Below are 15,950 nucleotides of genomic sequence, written 5' to 3' on the forward strand. Positions count from 1 at the left end.
GAATTCACATACATTATTTTTAGGGTCTACAGTCAAGGCCATACATTCATGAGGAACTCTTTCTGAAAGTTAGGCACCATCACAGATTAAAACCAGTGATGCCATACTGATGTAAAGCTTGAAACTTCTCTGTTTAACACTGAAAGGAAGAGGAGACCCACACAATCTTCCTCTCAACTTTTACATCTAAATGAGCTTTTATATTAGGCTACACAGTCAGAAAATGTACCCTAATCCTCAGAAAAATGTCCTGGGTCCTGTCGTCTTTTCTCCATCTCTTCAAATTAATTCTCCACGGTGCCGCACTGCACAGATAGTGTGTCATCACAGATTTTGGAACAGGGCAAACTCTTGCTTCTCCTTACTGGAGGTAGTAAAAGTATTTCTGGGCACAAAAATAATGTTTCTAAACTTAAATTCATTGGTATTCTGCTTTGAGCCTGTCAGAGCATAAGTGCTGATCTCGAATCACAAACAAGGTCACGTCGACCTTTTTCATCGTGACTTTAAACTAAATCTAAATTTAGACAAAAATGTAAATCAGCATTCCCTCTCCGAGAGGCTTGATATCGCAGTATGAATAAGATGCTGAAGGAAACCAGGCCAGTGATCCAAGATTAACGCTCCTATTCTGGGAAACTGGATGTATAGTCCTATGGGTCCACAGTCCAAATGGATCTGCACAGACCAACAATGTGCTGAACAGAGCAAAAAGTGACTCACACACACCTACATGTAAGGCCACCTCCAGTCTGACAGGAGTGTGTAGTCCCCATGTCACAGAAAGAGAAGTTATTGTTGCCGCATCCTCAACTTAACTCCCAGCCTTAACTTTCGGAAGCTAGCGTGGCGCTGGCCTCAATAAATTTCGTTTGTGAAGGCCATCTAGGCAGTAAACAGTGCGTCTCTTGTCCCAATCGGGGGAAATTAAATAAGCATGGGTCAAAGGGCTGTCAGTCAAAAACATATTTACCCAGTGGGCAGTTTCATCCGAGCAATCTGATTGGTCAAAGACCCGCTCCACCCCTGTTGATAATTCCCATAAAACATGACTATGCCGACTCTTGTCGTAACCAGGGAGCTAGTTAGCGATGAGGTAACTGCTGTATAAAAGCCATAATATCCTTGATGTCCTTTACTATGATTATGGGTGCTTTGATGATTCGGCTGCACCTTGTACCTATTGCATCACCGTTGTACCCATGACCGTGGTAAAAAAATTCCCTCTGCTATAGTCGAAAACAAGACCCAAAATGTGCTATAAAAGAGGATGACATAGGGAAAACAATCTCATATCTCAAATCTCATATTCTCCAAGGGAGCTGGCTATGTAACAATCTGTTCTGTGTCTGTCAGAGTCAAACAGACAGTGTTACAGAGTTAAAGCTTCTCAAAAAAAGTGAACTACTTCCAAGTCACTGTGGTAATGGGCAAATAAAACTCTGAAGCAAAAACAGGAGTTCTCGAGGACGTCTGCAGGCGCCGGGGCGGAATCACACCGATGAGAGAAGAGCAAGCGCTCGCCTAATATTTCAACTGATGATTTAATGTGTGCATAATGAAAAATAATATATCCCTCATAAATATCTGCCGGGTAGGTTTGGTGTCATGTGCCCCCAGTGTGCACTGTATCATGATGTAGCTGTTCCAGGGTAGTAAATGGCTGGTAGAGCAGAGCATGGCCTGCCTGCCTCATTCTGGCTCTTATGGTTTCTCTGCGCCCATTTTATAGTGGTGGCACTTAAAACACTGACATGCCATAATTCTACACGTTCTGCAGCCAAAAGCTGTAGCACCGATAGTCCAGAAAGGGTAAAGTTGGAGGTGTGTGTGTGTGTGTGCGGGGGGCGTAGGGGGGGGCCACAGAGAAGTGTAAGAAGGGGAGGTAGGTGTGTAAAGAATTGAGGAGGGGGGACACATAGCGAGTGTGCATATGCGCGAGTGTGTGTGCACACACGCGTGTTGTACATTTGTTTTACATCCAAATGCCTTTGTTATGACTCATTGCCTCGGGTGGAACAAATTACAATAAATGGAACTATTAGTGGAACATGGAGGGTGAAAGGAGGAATTCAAATTAAAGTGTTGCTCGCTAGCCACATACTTTCTCTCCATCTGCATAATTACGGTTAGGACACCAGGCACTTTGGTGTGTGTGTGTGTGTGTGTGTGTACGTACAAGTGTGTGTGTGTGTGTCCAACTGAGTATCGGAGGTCACAGAGGTTTCTTTTGATTTGTCGAGGTTATAAACACCAACCGCATTTCCCCCATAATCAGCATACACACTGCGAGCCGTTTTAATTACAAAGAGCTGTGGTGCGCATGGCAGATGAGCAAATGGGTCTGAGAGGGGATCCAGACCACACTGTTGAGTGCCTTGTTCACACACACACACACACACACACACACGCGCACGTACACACACGCACGCACGCAGGACTGAAAGCAGTGACCATATTTAAGGTGGAAATTACAGCTGTAGTAAAACTGTCACGGGTGGCTGTATCATTAGATGGAGGCTCATTAAAGAGTCACTGTGTATGTAAACGTGGATGTGTTACTGTGTGTGTGGTGATTTAACTCAAAGTTAAATGATACATCACACACACACACACACACACACACACACACACACACAAACACACTCTTTCTCTCTGCCTTCCATCGTTTGAGTTGTAAGTCTTTCCTCTGTATGCCCTGTCAGCATCAATTTGACCTCTGACCCTTCTGTAACTTCCAACCTACAGATGTAAAGGACTAATGTGAAACACCAGTTCACCACAGGCTTTGATGTTCAACATGCCGCCTACTAACAAAACCTCTTTTGGTAGGATGCGAGATAGTGTGAAGCAGAATACAGTGTAACATGACTCTCATATGGTGTACAGAACTGCAGCTAGCCTCGGAGATTTACTGTCTGCTTTCTGGAAGGAATGCAAAAGACATTCATATGTGTGTGTGTCTGTGTGTGTGTGTGTGTGTGTGTGCAACTGTGTGACTGCGAAGAAGAGCGTACGTGCTCAGTCAACCTTCCTTGGATAAATAAAGGTTAAAATATATATATGTACACACAGTAAGCCCCTGGAGAAATACGCTGTATCTCACCTTAAACACACACACACACACACATGATTCAGTAAAAGCTGCAGTGTATGCAGTGCTCAGTGCTCAGAACTGGAACGGACACAGGGAGGAGGGAGACGAGTGGTACATATCTCTCCTGCTCTTAACATGTAAGAACATATATTTTTCCTATCGTTCGCTGCGTTCACGACTTCACGCTCCGCTGGTTTGACAAACACCTGAAGTCAATCGTCCCGGTGCTTTTGATGGACAGCAATGGATTAACGCCCCTAGTGGCCGCCAGCTCCATTGGCCAATGGATGACGGATATTTGGGATTTTTCCAGACTCAAAATAGGGAAAAAAAGATAACTCTGAGCGCTGGTTTACAGAATAGCAAACTGTAGAAAAAAATACTCAATACAAAATATGTGTTTTCATAATGATAGTGATGATTTTTGCTGTTTTCATTTTTCAGTAATGAGGAATAATTAGGAATAAAACATTTTCCCTCTGCAATGAAGGGAGTCTTCCCACTGATTCTGACTCAAATAGCCAACTTTCCTCAGGGGAAACGTTCAGTTCATGCATTCAGCATCACAAACTCGACATGGTGAGTAGCACGCTTTTTTGTTTGTTTGAGTTCCGTGACTTCTGTCAGATCGAGCATATTGGTACGTTGTGCTTGAGGTGGAGATTGCGCTGAGAATGACGCTACGCTAAAAAAAACAGAGAAACATGAAAGCAGCGTTACTTATTTATCTGAGACTATATCTGTGCAAAGATATGCAACAGAAAAGAAGCAATTCCAGGAAGTTTCATAGTATTAAATGCAATTCTTTGCTTTGTGTTTGAGTCACTGAGAAAAAGTATAATAGGAGATAAAGTGGTAATCTGCAAGAATCTCATCTTTGGTGTGAATAATAATAATAATAATACATTTTATTTGAGGGCGCCTTTCAGGACACCCAAGGTCGCCTTACAATGCATAAAAAAAACAAAAAAAACAAACTTGATTGCTTGTTTTTGCACTGCACTTCCCAAAGATTACTTGTCAAACAGTGTGTCCAGTACTGTGAGTACTGTAGGTGGCGCTCTTTTCTTTGTCTGTTCAGCCATGGTGGCTATCGCTGCTCATGCTAACTGCCCAGTTCTTCTATTTATTCCAAACAAACTGCTGTTGCTGCTGCTGGAATTGCAAAACGCATCACTTCCAACAGAGGACTATTCCCGGGAAAGACATACTTGACAGCCGGTGTTTAGAACAGCAAATGTAAAAGCTTTCATGGACTGGGTATCAGTTGAATCACTATTGTTTTATATCAATCAGCAATAGAGAGTAGCAAAACAAACATTTATTTAAATGAACATTACAGAATGTGACTGTAAGTAAGGCTAATTACCTATTAATTATGTACCCAATCAACTCTTTTAATTGATAGGTACAGTGCGAGGGATTTCATGCCCACAACAAACAGAACTGTTCTCAGTGACTGTTCTCTAGGCTAAAGGGAGAAGGCAAATAGAAATGTATAGCGTGGTTATGCCTCTGTCAGTCTGGCATATGAATATCTGAACTGTATGTTACCATCTGTGCACCTCATCATTTCGCTTTACTGTGATGTACTCAGTCCGTGTTTCTGCATTTTTATTTTCAGAATGTGTTATCTATGTGTCATGTTTCAGCACCACGTCAGTGTTGTGTACCGTGATGCTGCACGTGAAGCTGCAGTTAAACCAATTTCCACATGAGGGATTATACACCTACCGCTACATCACTGCCAGATACGAGCTAAGCCATCCACCGCTAGCTCTGCTACTTAGCACCGGCATGCTTGTCTGTGAAAGACCGGGGGATAGGTGCACGAGTTGCAGATGAAACTTCATTATTTACAGTTTTCTAATATACAAGAATATAGCCTCAGGTGTAAATACAGCGAAACAATAAATCAAGGAGTCAGCCGGTGGGAAACACCAGGCGTCCCTCATTAGCTGCAGCAGCGGTGGCGGCTGGCAGGCCGGCGCTGCATCAGGGCCAAGCCATCCTGGGGTCAGTCTGGAGGATAATCAAAAGCTGTAATTATATCAGGAATGTCCCTCAAGCACTGTGACTGGCAGAGGCCAAGGATACCTGACCAGGGCCAGAGAGAGGAGATGGTAGACATGAAGATAGAGACACACAGAGAAAGAGAGAGAGAGAGAAAAGGGATAAAGACAGAAAAGAGACAGAGTGTTCCTAAGAGCACAGTGGCTGCTTCAGCGGGACGACTGCTGTTGTAACACAGAGAAGGTGTCGGCGATGTAGCAGAAATAGATGGACAAAAGAGAAGAGAGATGATGAAAGAGACAGGGAAAGGTGACGTGAATGAGAAAGACAGACAGAAAGTGAATGCGAGACAGACAGAGAGAGAGAGAGAGAGGAAAAGAGAGAGAGATGGAAAGGGGGCGGCGGAGTGGGCAGAAAATCAAGAGAGAGAATGAGAAGGAGACAGGGAGACCAGCCTGGCATTGGTAGCGGGTGTATGAAAGGGGGGGGGATGCAGGAAGATCAATCATGTGGAATAGCAAAAAGACCTTTCAATGAACTGGCTTTAATCTTCTGACAATGCTACAAACTGGCCCTGATGTGAAACTTCTTCCTGAGGAGCGGGGGCCCCTGCCTCTAATAACTCCCCTCTGCGAACAAGCTAAATCTTTAATGGAGTGCAAGTTCAGCCCAAGCTCAGCTCCTAGCATGCATGGATAAGAGATGGGTGATTGGTAATTGGGAAAGTTGAAGTATATGCTACCTATACTCAAGTGGGCTCAAAGGAAAGATGCTGAATATGTGTGTGTTGGTGGGGGGAGAGGTACAGAAAAAAAACACTGCAAAAAACGTCCATCTTAACAAGTCATTTAGTTTCATATTCAGTCTTCAAATCTTATTTTTCTTAAAACAAGAGAAAAATTCTGCAGATGAGGTGAGATAACTCCACTTGTTTCCAATGCAGTTTCACTTGTTTCAGGAGTTTTCTATAAATGAGTGTCGATATCTTGAACCAAGTCAGAATAAGGCAGATCACTGCAGTATTATCACTAACTAGCTGGATTTGCATTGGAAACAAGTGAAATGATCTAACCCCATTGGCAGATTTTTTCAAGTATGATTTTAGGACTCAATAATAGACTAAATGACTTGTTAAGATGGAGATTTTTTGCAGTGCATACAGCTTTTGGTATTATACACGTACAATACCAACACACAGTTACACACCAGCGTTCAGACACGCTCAAATATCATCAACGCAGAGAAAATGGATATACGCACACAGCATTATATCATCAGCTATTTACAAATAAAAGCCTCATTTATATTTCATCCCCCTGACAACCCCTTGGCTCTAAATATTTATTAAGTAATTAAAATAAAAGTTAAAAAGCCTCTGAAGCTCGAGGTCCTGCGGATGTGTTCAGTCTGTTGTTGTGGATAAAAAGCACAGCTCAATTACCATTAATTCTGTTCAAAACCCAGAGCTTAAACCAATGCCAATTCCAATACACTTGGGGAGTAAAGTTATTACAAAGGGGCTGGAGAGTGTGTGTGTGATAGCAGCCACATACTGTACAGGATGCATATTCTTGTGTTGAGATGCCAACGGCTGCTATCAATATGCAAAGAAGTTTGAAAGAAGTATGAAACTGCAGAGAAGGTCAGCGCTTGTGAGGAAGGTATTGAGCCACCGCTACTTTCACATGCCATGAACTCGCTGCCGTATTAACAAATAAACTCTTCTTCTGTTCTTTCCATTGTTCTTTTCAATTTGTCTTGTACATTCCTGTATTTTTTCAGATCACGCCTGACTGAAAAGCTAATTTTCCACCCGGGTCAATGAAATCTTGAACATGAAGCATCAAGGACACGGTGTTATTTCTCCGACATGTTTAACTGCTTTCATCAGGACCCGACACACTGCTGCCGCGGTGCTGTGCAGGGTGCAGGAAGGAGAGGAGGAGGAGAGGAGGACCTGCACTGAGGTGTGATATACGGTAACGAGCGCTGCTTCCCAAGACTGTCACTACCGGTTAAAAACAAACAATAAAAAAACTCTTATTTTTTTGTTCTCCAAAAGTTTTTATGTTTCAAAGTATCCCACTTGGCTCTGAGACAAGCAGACAATCACTTTTAATTACTGACAGTTGAGAACAAAAAAAATGTGACAAGAGGGAAATAGATAGGCTGACATTTTGGCAGGCAATCAAGCATAAAAAGAGTAATAGCACCAATTACAATTGATGGGGGGGTGGGTTGATCAGTGTTCCTTACGCAAGGCTAGCTTTTTATTTTTCCGATTTTATTTTATGAGTCACTGCCACACACTGTGTGTGTGTGTGTGTGTGTGTGTGTGTGTGTGTGTGTGTGTTCACCAAAGCACAGATGAGATCCCCAGCCATTGTACAAGTGTACAATCACATCAATTAGAATATAAGTACTCCAGTTGCTGGGTGCAGCAGCAATGGCCAGTTAGCCATTTTTTCTATCTTCTATCTTGCTTGCATGTTTCTATTCAAATTGTGACACTTTTGTTACTATTCTGCGCTCTCTTGATCCATGTTTAAGAGTGATCGGTTGACAAATGGCTCGGTTGCTTCAAGACAATAGACAATTACAAAGAGCAGCTCTTTAAACAGTGTGTGACATTTATCTGGTAATAATAATTTCAAACCAAAGTCATTAACAGCTCCCCATCAATCATGTGTGCCCTCAAAGTGAGATGTGTTACAATAATAATGGATGATCGGGTGTGGTGCTGGGCTGTCGCTAAGTACGCCGCCATAAATCCTCGATACACAAACCGTGATCCAGGACTGGCATAATATACATCATTTCCTTTTATGTACCTACTCGTTGCACCCCATTTCCCTCAAAATGTCCTTGCTATCCCTCTGTCTTTTTTTCTCACCGTCTTTCTCTCACTCCCCTTTACGATCATCTGTATGCATCTATGGTATCGTGCTAACGAGTTCTGAGATGAGACAATGAATAAATATTCTTTTTATGTCCATCACTCTTGCTCCCGGCTTTCAGGTCAGCTGGCTATGTCTGCTTAACGCCCACATAAGCAGCCAGCGATAGTTTACGACAGAATAACAAAGTCCCCTACTAGCTAATCACTAGAACGCTCAACTTTTTTAAACAGGGGAACTACATGTTGCACGTAGTGTAGATTCACGCCTTCGCAAACATAACATGGAGAAGTAGCTTGCTTCATGCACTAGTTTACTAGCTCTGTGCTGTAGTCTTTCAGCCTGTGATTGTTGTTGCTGATGTATTCTCCAAAGAGCCCTTCCAGAAATTAAAAATAAATTGATGTGATTTCTGACAAACAGACAAATTTGACATGTTCATGTTCATTCGGCAACCAAGGAATTGGTTCTACAACAGAGTATGGGCCAGAAAGTGAGTTTTGAAAATATTACTTTATGCACCAATCTAAAAAGTGTAAGAAACAAAACATCATAAGTGCTTTGCATTGTTTTGAAGAAGTGACTTCCAAGTTTTATCACTGTACCATCTGCCTACTGGAAAGCGCCTCACTAAGTGAAAGCTTCTCCACCCACCATGGTTTGAAAATCATCTCAGAGACCCATGACCTTGTTCAACTGTACCGAGGAAGATAGCGCGGATGTTTCTTTTTTTTTTTTATGGAAAGGGAGAACACTGAGTTTAACGTATATATTCAAATTACAGATGAACTGAAATGAATAATTATTTCTTTTGACTTGCAATTGAAGTAAACGTGTTCCCAACACTTTGAGTAGGCTGGGACTTTGCAACACACTGAATCTATATTACTGTGATGAGAAATTAAAGCCACACAACCAAAAAAAACAAAAATAAAACGAGGAAAGATTAACACATTGCAGTCTCTGTTATAGCCCTGATACCGCATTAAATGATAGGCTTACCACCACCCTACCTCAAAACTACATTAGGGTCGCCCTGACAATGAACAGCGAGCCAAAGAACTCCTTGAGTGCCATTTTCTCTTCTCCATTACATGCACAAACAGAAGGTCTGGAGCCAGTGCTGGAGTATGTTTATAGGGTAATGGCTGGTCTCAGAGTACAGTAAGTGTCCTATGGCTATTGATCCAGGTTGGTAAGATCATGAGCGGTTGCTGGGAAGCTGAAGGCGTGCGCTCAGGAGTCTGGTCTGTCCGTGCCGTCTGGGCTCCTGGATGTCCGGAGGTGGTCAGGGAGGCTGGAGACGGCATCAGACTGAGTGGAACCAGCCGAACTGCCAGCCGACCGATGCAATGACTTTTTAATGGCTCCTCATTTCACTATAAACTGATGAATGTGGCTCTGCACAGTGAAACTTAAACCACAGCGTCTGATTTAAAAAGGCATAAAAGAACAAATATCGAGCGTTTGGGTTTCATCGACCAGCGGGGTCATTTTTGTTATAGAGTTCAGGTTGTGATTTCTCGCCAAGATAGCGCTCGCAAAGTTCAGTCCTGAAAGATGCATGAACTCCATTACGTTCATATTACGGACTCCATCCAGGCTCTGCCGAGACTTGGCCTTTTGCGGCACAAGATCACATCTACACAAATATGTCGATGGCTAGGGTCTCGGCAAATTTCCCTCAATGGCAAGCACCCATTATAGGACACAAGGCTACAGCGATGCTTCAAACGCTGGTGGACATCTGGCAGCCAAGGACTCTCTGGGGACTCTGGCAAAAGAGCAGCGCACCTCGTGTGATGTCAGTGAATCTGTCAGAGCAATCTGTTTTCCTATGCCACGGGTCAGGGGGGCAGGACCAGCGAGCATATACACACTCAACGTGTCACGTATGACTACAGCGCTGGCGCCGTGCCTCAGGCTATTCCACCTGTGCACCTTCTCTTTCAGCTTCTTCCTCTGCCTTTACTCCTTTATTTATTCTCTCCATCTCTCTGTCCCCCCCCCCTTCATCCTTTGAATTCCAGCAGTGCCCTCTTTTCCTTCAGCTTCATTAAGAGATCTGCACATGTTGTTCATGCTCGGCTGCGTCCGGCTCTGGTGTCCTTGGGAGAGAGAGTTGGAGGTAAGAGCGGGGTTTGTTGTATTCGTGTATTCCCTGCTTCTCTCTGGGTAAAACGAGATGAAATGTGCTTCGCCTAACCTTGACGTTACTCGACTCCCTCTCTGCTCCTTTTCCTACAGAATAAAGAAAATGGCCGCCTGGCAGTCCAGTAAGAAGTGTTTGTGAGTGAAGCCAAAAAAGTCTGTAATTGGGACCCTGAGCAGGGAGTCTTCAATACATGTCAAGGAGAATTATAGCTTTGAGGTAATAAAAAATAGGGATGGGTGGTATTCTTTTCAATATGCCACACTAGTTCTCCTCATTCTTTCTTTCTTTCTTATTTCATAACACCTGGGTGACATTTACTGTTGAATGAATGTGATACCAGCAATGGGGTGTCTGATCTACCTTCATTATCAAGGCCAGCTTCAATTCATGGCTTAATGAATGGAGTCTTTGCTTTCACAATGGGAGATGCAATTACTCTCTGTATTTCATAACATTATTAGCATCTGAGGTGTGCAGCCATACCGTGAGTGTCGGTATTCAGGCTCACAGTCCCTCAAGAGACCCACAGTGCTAATGAGCAAGGTTAGGGCAGACAATGTCGTCGGAGCAGTGAAGCCATTTGCTCCTAAATGACATATCCTTTGTGGGTATGAGTCCATATTAGTTCCTAATGTGCAGTGTCACCTAAGGCGTCCACATTGTGTTCGTATCCAGGGAAGAGCGAAAATGGAATCGGGGAAGACTTTATTAAGTGTGATATTACCGTGCACCTGAGTTATGTATCTATATGGGTAAGAAAAAAAATGATTCACTTTGTCAGGCGCAGGCATTCACTTTGTCTTCACCTTAATCACATCTTTCAGGCATCGAGCCACGGATGGAGTCTCTGAGGGGGGAATCTCACTGACAGGAAATTATGAAAAAGAATTAATTTGACCTTCCCTTCCGGGGAGAGAGAGAGAGAGAGAGAGAGAGAGAGAGAGAGAGAGAGAGAGAGTCGAGGGAGGTTTAAGGAGGAACTGCCTCCACAGAGGGCAGGATCCTGCGGAGCTCTTGGATAATGAGAGCGCTCAGCTCCCCTCACACTGGAGCAAGATGTCCTATTCACTAAAAAGCCCAAAGGAAGGACAGTAGTCACCCAGGGCTCCTTAAGCCTTTAGAGTGACCCGATTCAGCAAAGGCTCTGGAGTAAAGACACTGTATTCAGTCAAGATGGCCATGTAGACACATTTCTTCTAGTTTGCTCAACAGGCCTCCCTTCACTGCAGATCCCGCAGCAACAGTCTTTTAGTTTTTGTGAAGATCTGCAAGACAACTGCGGGCCCATGGAGAATAGATTCAGAGTAAAGGATCTAAAGTAAAGATCTAGTGAGGCAGTTCAAGGAATCCTGCAGATGCACACAGACCATACAAATACTTGTGAACAATGCTCTCCCTTTAGGCATCTTCACATTAAAAAGTGATGTATTTGCTAGCTGCTGGTTATCTCATAATCAGAGGGTTGTAAAATGAAGTCCTACTGCTCATTCTAATCATTTTGGACTACAATCAACATTGCACACAGTTTAAAGTTTGTGGTTTGGGTGGAAATCTACTACCTGGGGACAAGTGCGGACTCCACTTGAGTCCATATTCCAGCGTTTATTTGTGCTGAGCTCAGCAGAGTTTCTAGTCACTCAAGCACAGTTAGCACGATAACCTGCTATCAAAGATAATGGAGGACTCTCTGTTCACTGGAGATCTCTGACTGAAGAGGTTTCCTCTGTGGAGCCATGGAGAGAAGAGAGATCATTCATTAAGGTGCCTGGAGCAAAGGAACCAGGGACTGCTAAAGCACAACAGGAAGCTTCCTTCACTTACGGCCCCGGGGCCGTAATTCTCTGCAAAAGCTGTTATTGAACTTTTTCATCCTGGGACTCGAATTAGAAATTTAGTCTCCTGTCTGGGATATGAGGCTCAGAGAACAGATTGCTTCTCTTGTCATTTGGGAGCGTATCATAACAAGACCAACTACCAACATTAAGTCCAAATACTAGGCCTCCCAAGACTTTTTCCACTAAGAGAAGAGTTGTGCTCTCACTGGAACTTTAATGATACTGCTGCAGAACATATACCATAAGCCTATAATCTATATTTGATTGGCGACAGTGCTGAGGTCAACACAAATGGCCCATGTACAGTACACCTGCAATAGTCATCTAGTGCTGAAAGTACAGAAAGTAATCAAGGAATGAGGCAAACAACAAACTTCTCACAAATGTTAAAAAAGCAAATTCTGGAAGATGTAAACAGGCTAAAATGCACAAAGTGGAGGAAAGTACGGCTGTGAAGAATCTGTGTCTAATTTCTTTCAATGTTGTCTTTTTTTCTTTTTTAAATGAGTCTGTTACACTAAATGAAGCATATACAGCAAGGCTGTGTCTATATTCAAAGATTAGCACTGTATACTCGGAAAACCACTTTCATAAAACTCTGTCAGCTGCGTAATTCAAGTTTCTTTAAGAGTGATGATTTCACAAGCCAGTAATAGCATATTTACTGGTATGGGAGTGTTATTGAAAAACTCTGAAATGGTTATAAGCATGAAATTGAATACAGAAGAAGAGTAAAATGAGTTTTTTTGTTTTTTTTTAGGAGGGGAGAAATGCAACAGCCTAACTTTCCAATCTTTGTGTTAAAGACAATTCAGAGAGTTTCAGTGCAGTCACTAGTGGCTTTTACACATGACTGTTTGAGTGGTTAAATGCCATTTTCAACAAAACAACCTAATTAATCATAACATTCTCATTCTTTTTTTTCAATTTTCCCAAATTTCAGCTTTTTGAGCTGTCAGAGGCTGGAGAGGTTAATAAGAAGGCATAACTCACTTTATTTGCCAGTGGAAAGACCTTCTGTTTTTTGTTTCCATGGATACAGATATTAAAGGATAAATATAAAGTTTACAATGATCGCCTCTGTCTCAGACTAAGACAGGCTAACATTTGCAAGGTGTCAAATCAAAAACATAGGCTTCAACAACAAGTTGACATTTTGAAGATACAAGCGATACGCGTACATCTGTGTGAGCCCAGCAAACTCAAAAAACACCTGTGTCTTATTCTAGATGCAGTAAGAATAGAAGTTTCATGTGTCATCTACGTTTCAGATAATCAAAACTAACATGCAGTGAACTGAAACCAGTGTATAGCGTGTGGTTTCAGCGGCAGTTCCACCATCATACCCTCCTTTCTGCCATGTTACCCTGCGCTGTGCCCAGAGTGGCTGCAGCGTGTCAGCGGTCCACTCCACTGAGCCAGACGCCCTCGACACTCTGGGGCTGCCGCTGTTTGGGTATCGCTGTCTATTTGGAGTGCCTCAGTCAGTCTCTGTTGACTGTAAGCGATAAGGGATGAGCCTCCACTCTCCGCCGTCCCGGTGGCATAGAGAGAGGGGAAATCTAATTATTTCCCTCCCATGGCCCAGCAAGCCTTAAAGGTTAATCACTGTCCGTCTGGCTAATTCTGTCTGGGTACACCGCAGTAATTACAACACCCCACTCTCACTCTCTCTCTCTCTCTCTCTCTCTCTCATTTTCTCTATTGTGTACCTCATTCCCTCTATCTCTCTCTCCTGCTCCCTCTCTCTTTATAGTGTATCCTTCTCTCTCTCACTTTAGTTTCTCTATCATGTTCCTCTCTTTGTATATACAATATGGTGTACATCTCTCTTTTTCGCTCATGATCCCTCCCTTTCTCTATCAGGCATCTACATGTATGTAGGTGCCAACACACACACACACACACACACACACACGCACGCACGCACGCACACAAAAGTTAGACCTGTCACTGTGCCAGTTGCTGTTTTTCAAGCCTCTGTTTCATCTCCCATCAGATTGGACAGGGAGGAGTGGTTCCTTTTCTCACCTCCTCTTCTTCTCACACTCCCCGCTCTCTCTCTCTCTCTCTCTTCTCCATCTTCTCACCGCCTCTCTCTCTCTCTTCCTACCTTCTCATCACCTGCTCTCTCCATGTCTCTCTCTCTCTCTCTCTCCACTCACATCACTCCTCTTTCTCTCCATCATCTCATCACCTCTCCCTCTCCCGCATCTTCTCACCTCATTTCTCTCGCTCTCTCTCTCTCTCCCCCCTCAGCTTCCAACACGGTTACAGCCGTATTTCCCCCTAGCAACAGCTCTAGGAAGTGCGCCCTGGGCCTAGAAATACTCTTCCATCTCCTTCCTTCCATTTTCTCAGTCCCTGCCAATAGCATCTCCAGAGGCGACAGCTTAGCAGACTGAAAATACTTCTTTTTTCTCTCTCTCTCCTTCTTTCCCTCTGTCCTTTTCACACGGTCTCCTAATTTTGTTCTCCCGACGGACCGAACCTTCAGCCAAACACTCTGTCTCCTGGACATTCCATCACATCAAGCATTACATTCACTGATGTAGTTGGTAAATAAAAAGGTGGGTAAACTATGGCCTGATCATCATAAGGCAAACAACCTCCGATATCAAACAAAAATCACCTATATTGTCACAAAAGCATTAATTTGTGCGTTTTACTCCTTAAATAGCCTATCCTCACATAACTTACATCGGTTTGATACTTCTTCCTATGATGATTCTTGTCGGTTTATGTCATAAATAATTTATGTCAGCCTAAAAAGGTGGGTAGACCCAATTTCTGCAAATAAAAAGTGGGTTAACTGTGTTTAGGTGGGTTTACCCTCCGCTACATCCCTGATTACATTCTCTCCCCCTCTTCCCTCGGGTTATCTCCTCGCTCTCTGCCTCCGCATCTCTCTCTCACTCGATCAATCTACCCCCCCCCCCCCTCCTCCCCCCCGGCCCCTCCTCCCCCCTCCCTTTCAATCTTTGCTTTCCCTCTGTCCTTTCTCCCCGAGGCCCGGGCAGGCTCCACTAACAGGCTGCTTCCTGCTGGGGCTATAGAGGCCTGTCGCTGCCGAGGCTGGTGGGCTGTCGCCTCCCATATCATCACTGCCGAGGAGAGGAGAGGCGAGGAGAGGGCGAGTGCAGAAAACAAGGGAGGACGCGAGAGGAACGGGACGAGAGAGGGAGGAGAAGAGAGGGGGAGATGAGAAAGGGGAGGAGAGGGACGCTGAGAGCAGCCCTTAGCAAACTGTCATCGCTCAGCAAAACTCCCTCTCTCCCTCTCGCTCTCTCTTTCTCTTTCTATTTTCCGCTTGCTAGTGGGGACCAAAACAGTGGCAAGGGATAGGAGCTGCTTTATTACACGTCAAATGCTTTCTAAGAATTTTGCTGAGTGACAAAGACTTCCTAGAAGTTGCTTCTTGGGGCCCTTCTGGTGAAGATCTGTTTGGGTGTCTGTGGACAGACGGTGGCTGATGTGGTAGCTGGTGATGTGGACTGCTGCTGGTACTGGTGATGGAGGAATGAAGCTGCTAGGATTTGCTGAGGAACAGACATGAGTAGCTGGGAATCGCTGGGTGAGAAGGAGGAGGTGTGGAGAGGCCAGTGATTGGCCATTATTATGAGACCCGCTAGAGAGGATTCATTATGCGGGGTGAGAAATGCATAGTCTAGAAACCACAGAAATGAGGTTATGGTGGTAGGGTGCTGAAGAGTGCAGAAGAAAAAATTTGAAAATTGCGGAAGGAAATAATGGTCCGTTTCTTACAGGGAAATGTATCTGTGTTGCTGTGAAATTCAATAGTGGTAATAATGTGAACCGTGCGTGCGTGCGTGTATATCCCACTATATGTTCAGTTTTCTGTTATAATGTTTAGATTTATACTTTATATCTAACGGGCAGATTCAATTATCCGGCCTCAAACCAACTTGATGCATGATGTGAGAGAAACAATT

The 15,950-nt window shown here is 43.8% G+C and overlaps 1 protein-coding gene across 3 annotated transcripts in view; it reads right to left on the bottom strand.

The window, feature by feature from the left end:
* samd12 (sterile alpha motif domain containing 12) overlaps positions 1 to 15,950 on the bottom strand; it is a 103,863-nt gene that overhangs the window by 50,220 nt on the left and 37,693 nt on the right. The gene's annotated exons all lie outside the window — the stretch shown is intronic.

The sequence above is a fragment of the Centroberyx gerrardi genome, chromosome 19, assembly GCF_048128805.1.
Source record: "Centroberyx gerrardi isolate f3 chromosome 19, fCenGer3.hap1.cur.20231027, whole genome shotgun sequence".
NCBI lineage: Eukaryota > Metazoa > Chordata > Actinopteri > Beryciformes > Berycidae > Centroberyx > Centroberyx gerrardi.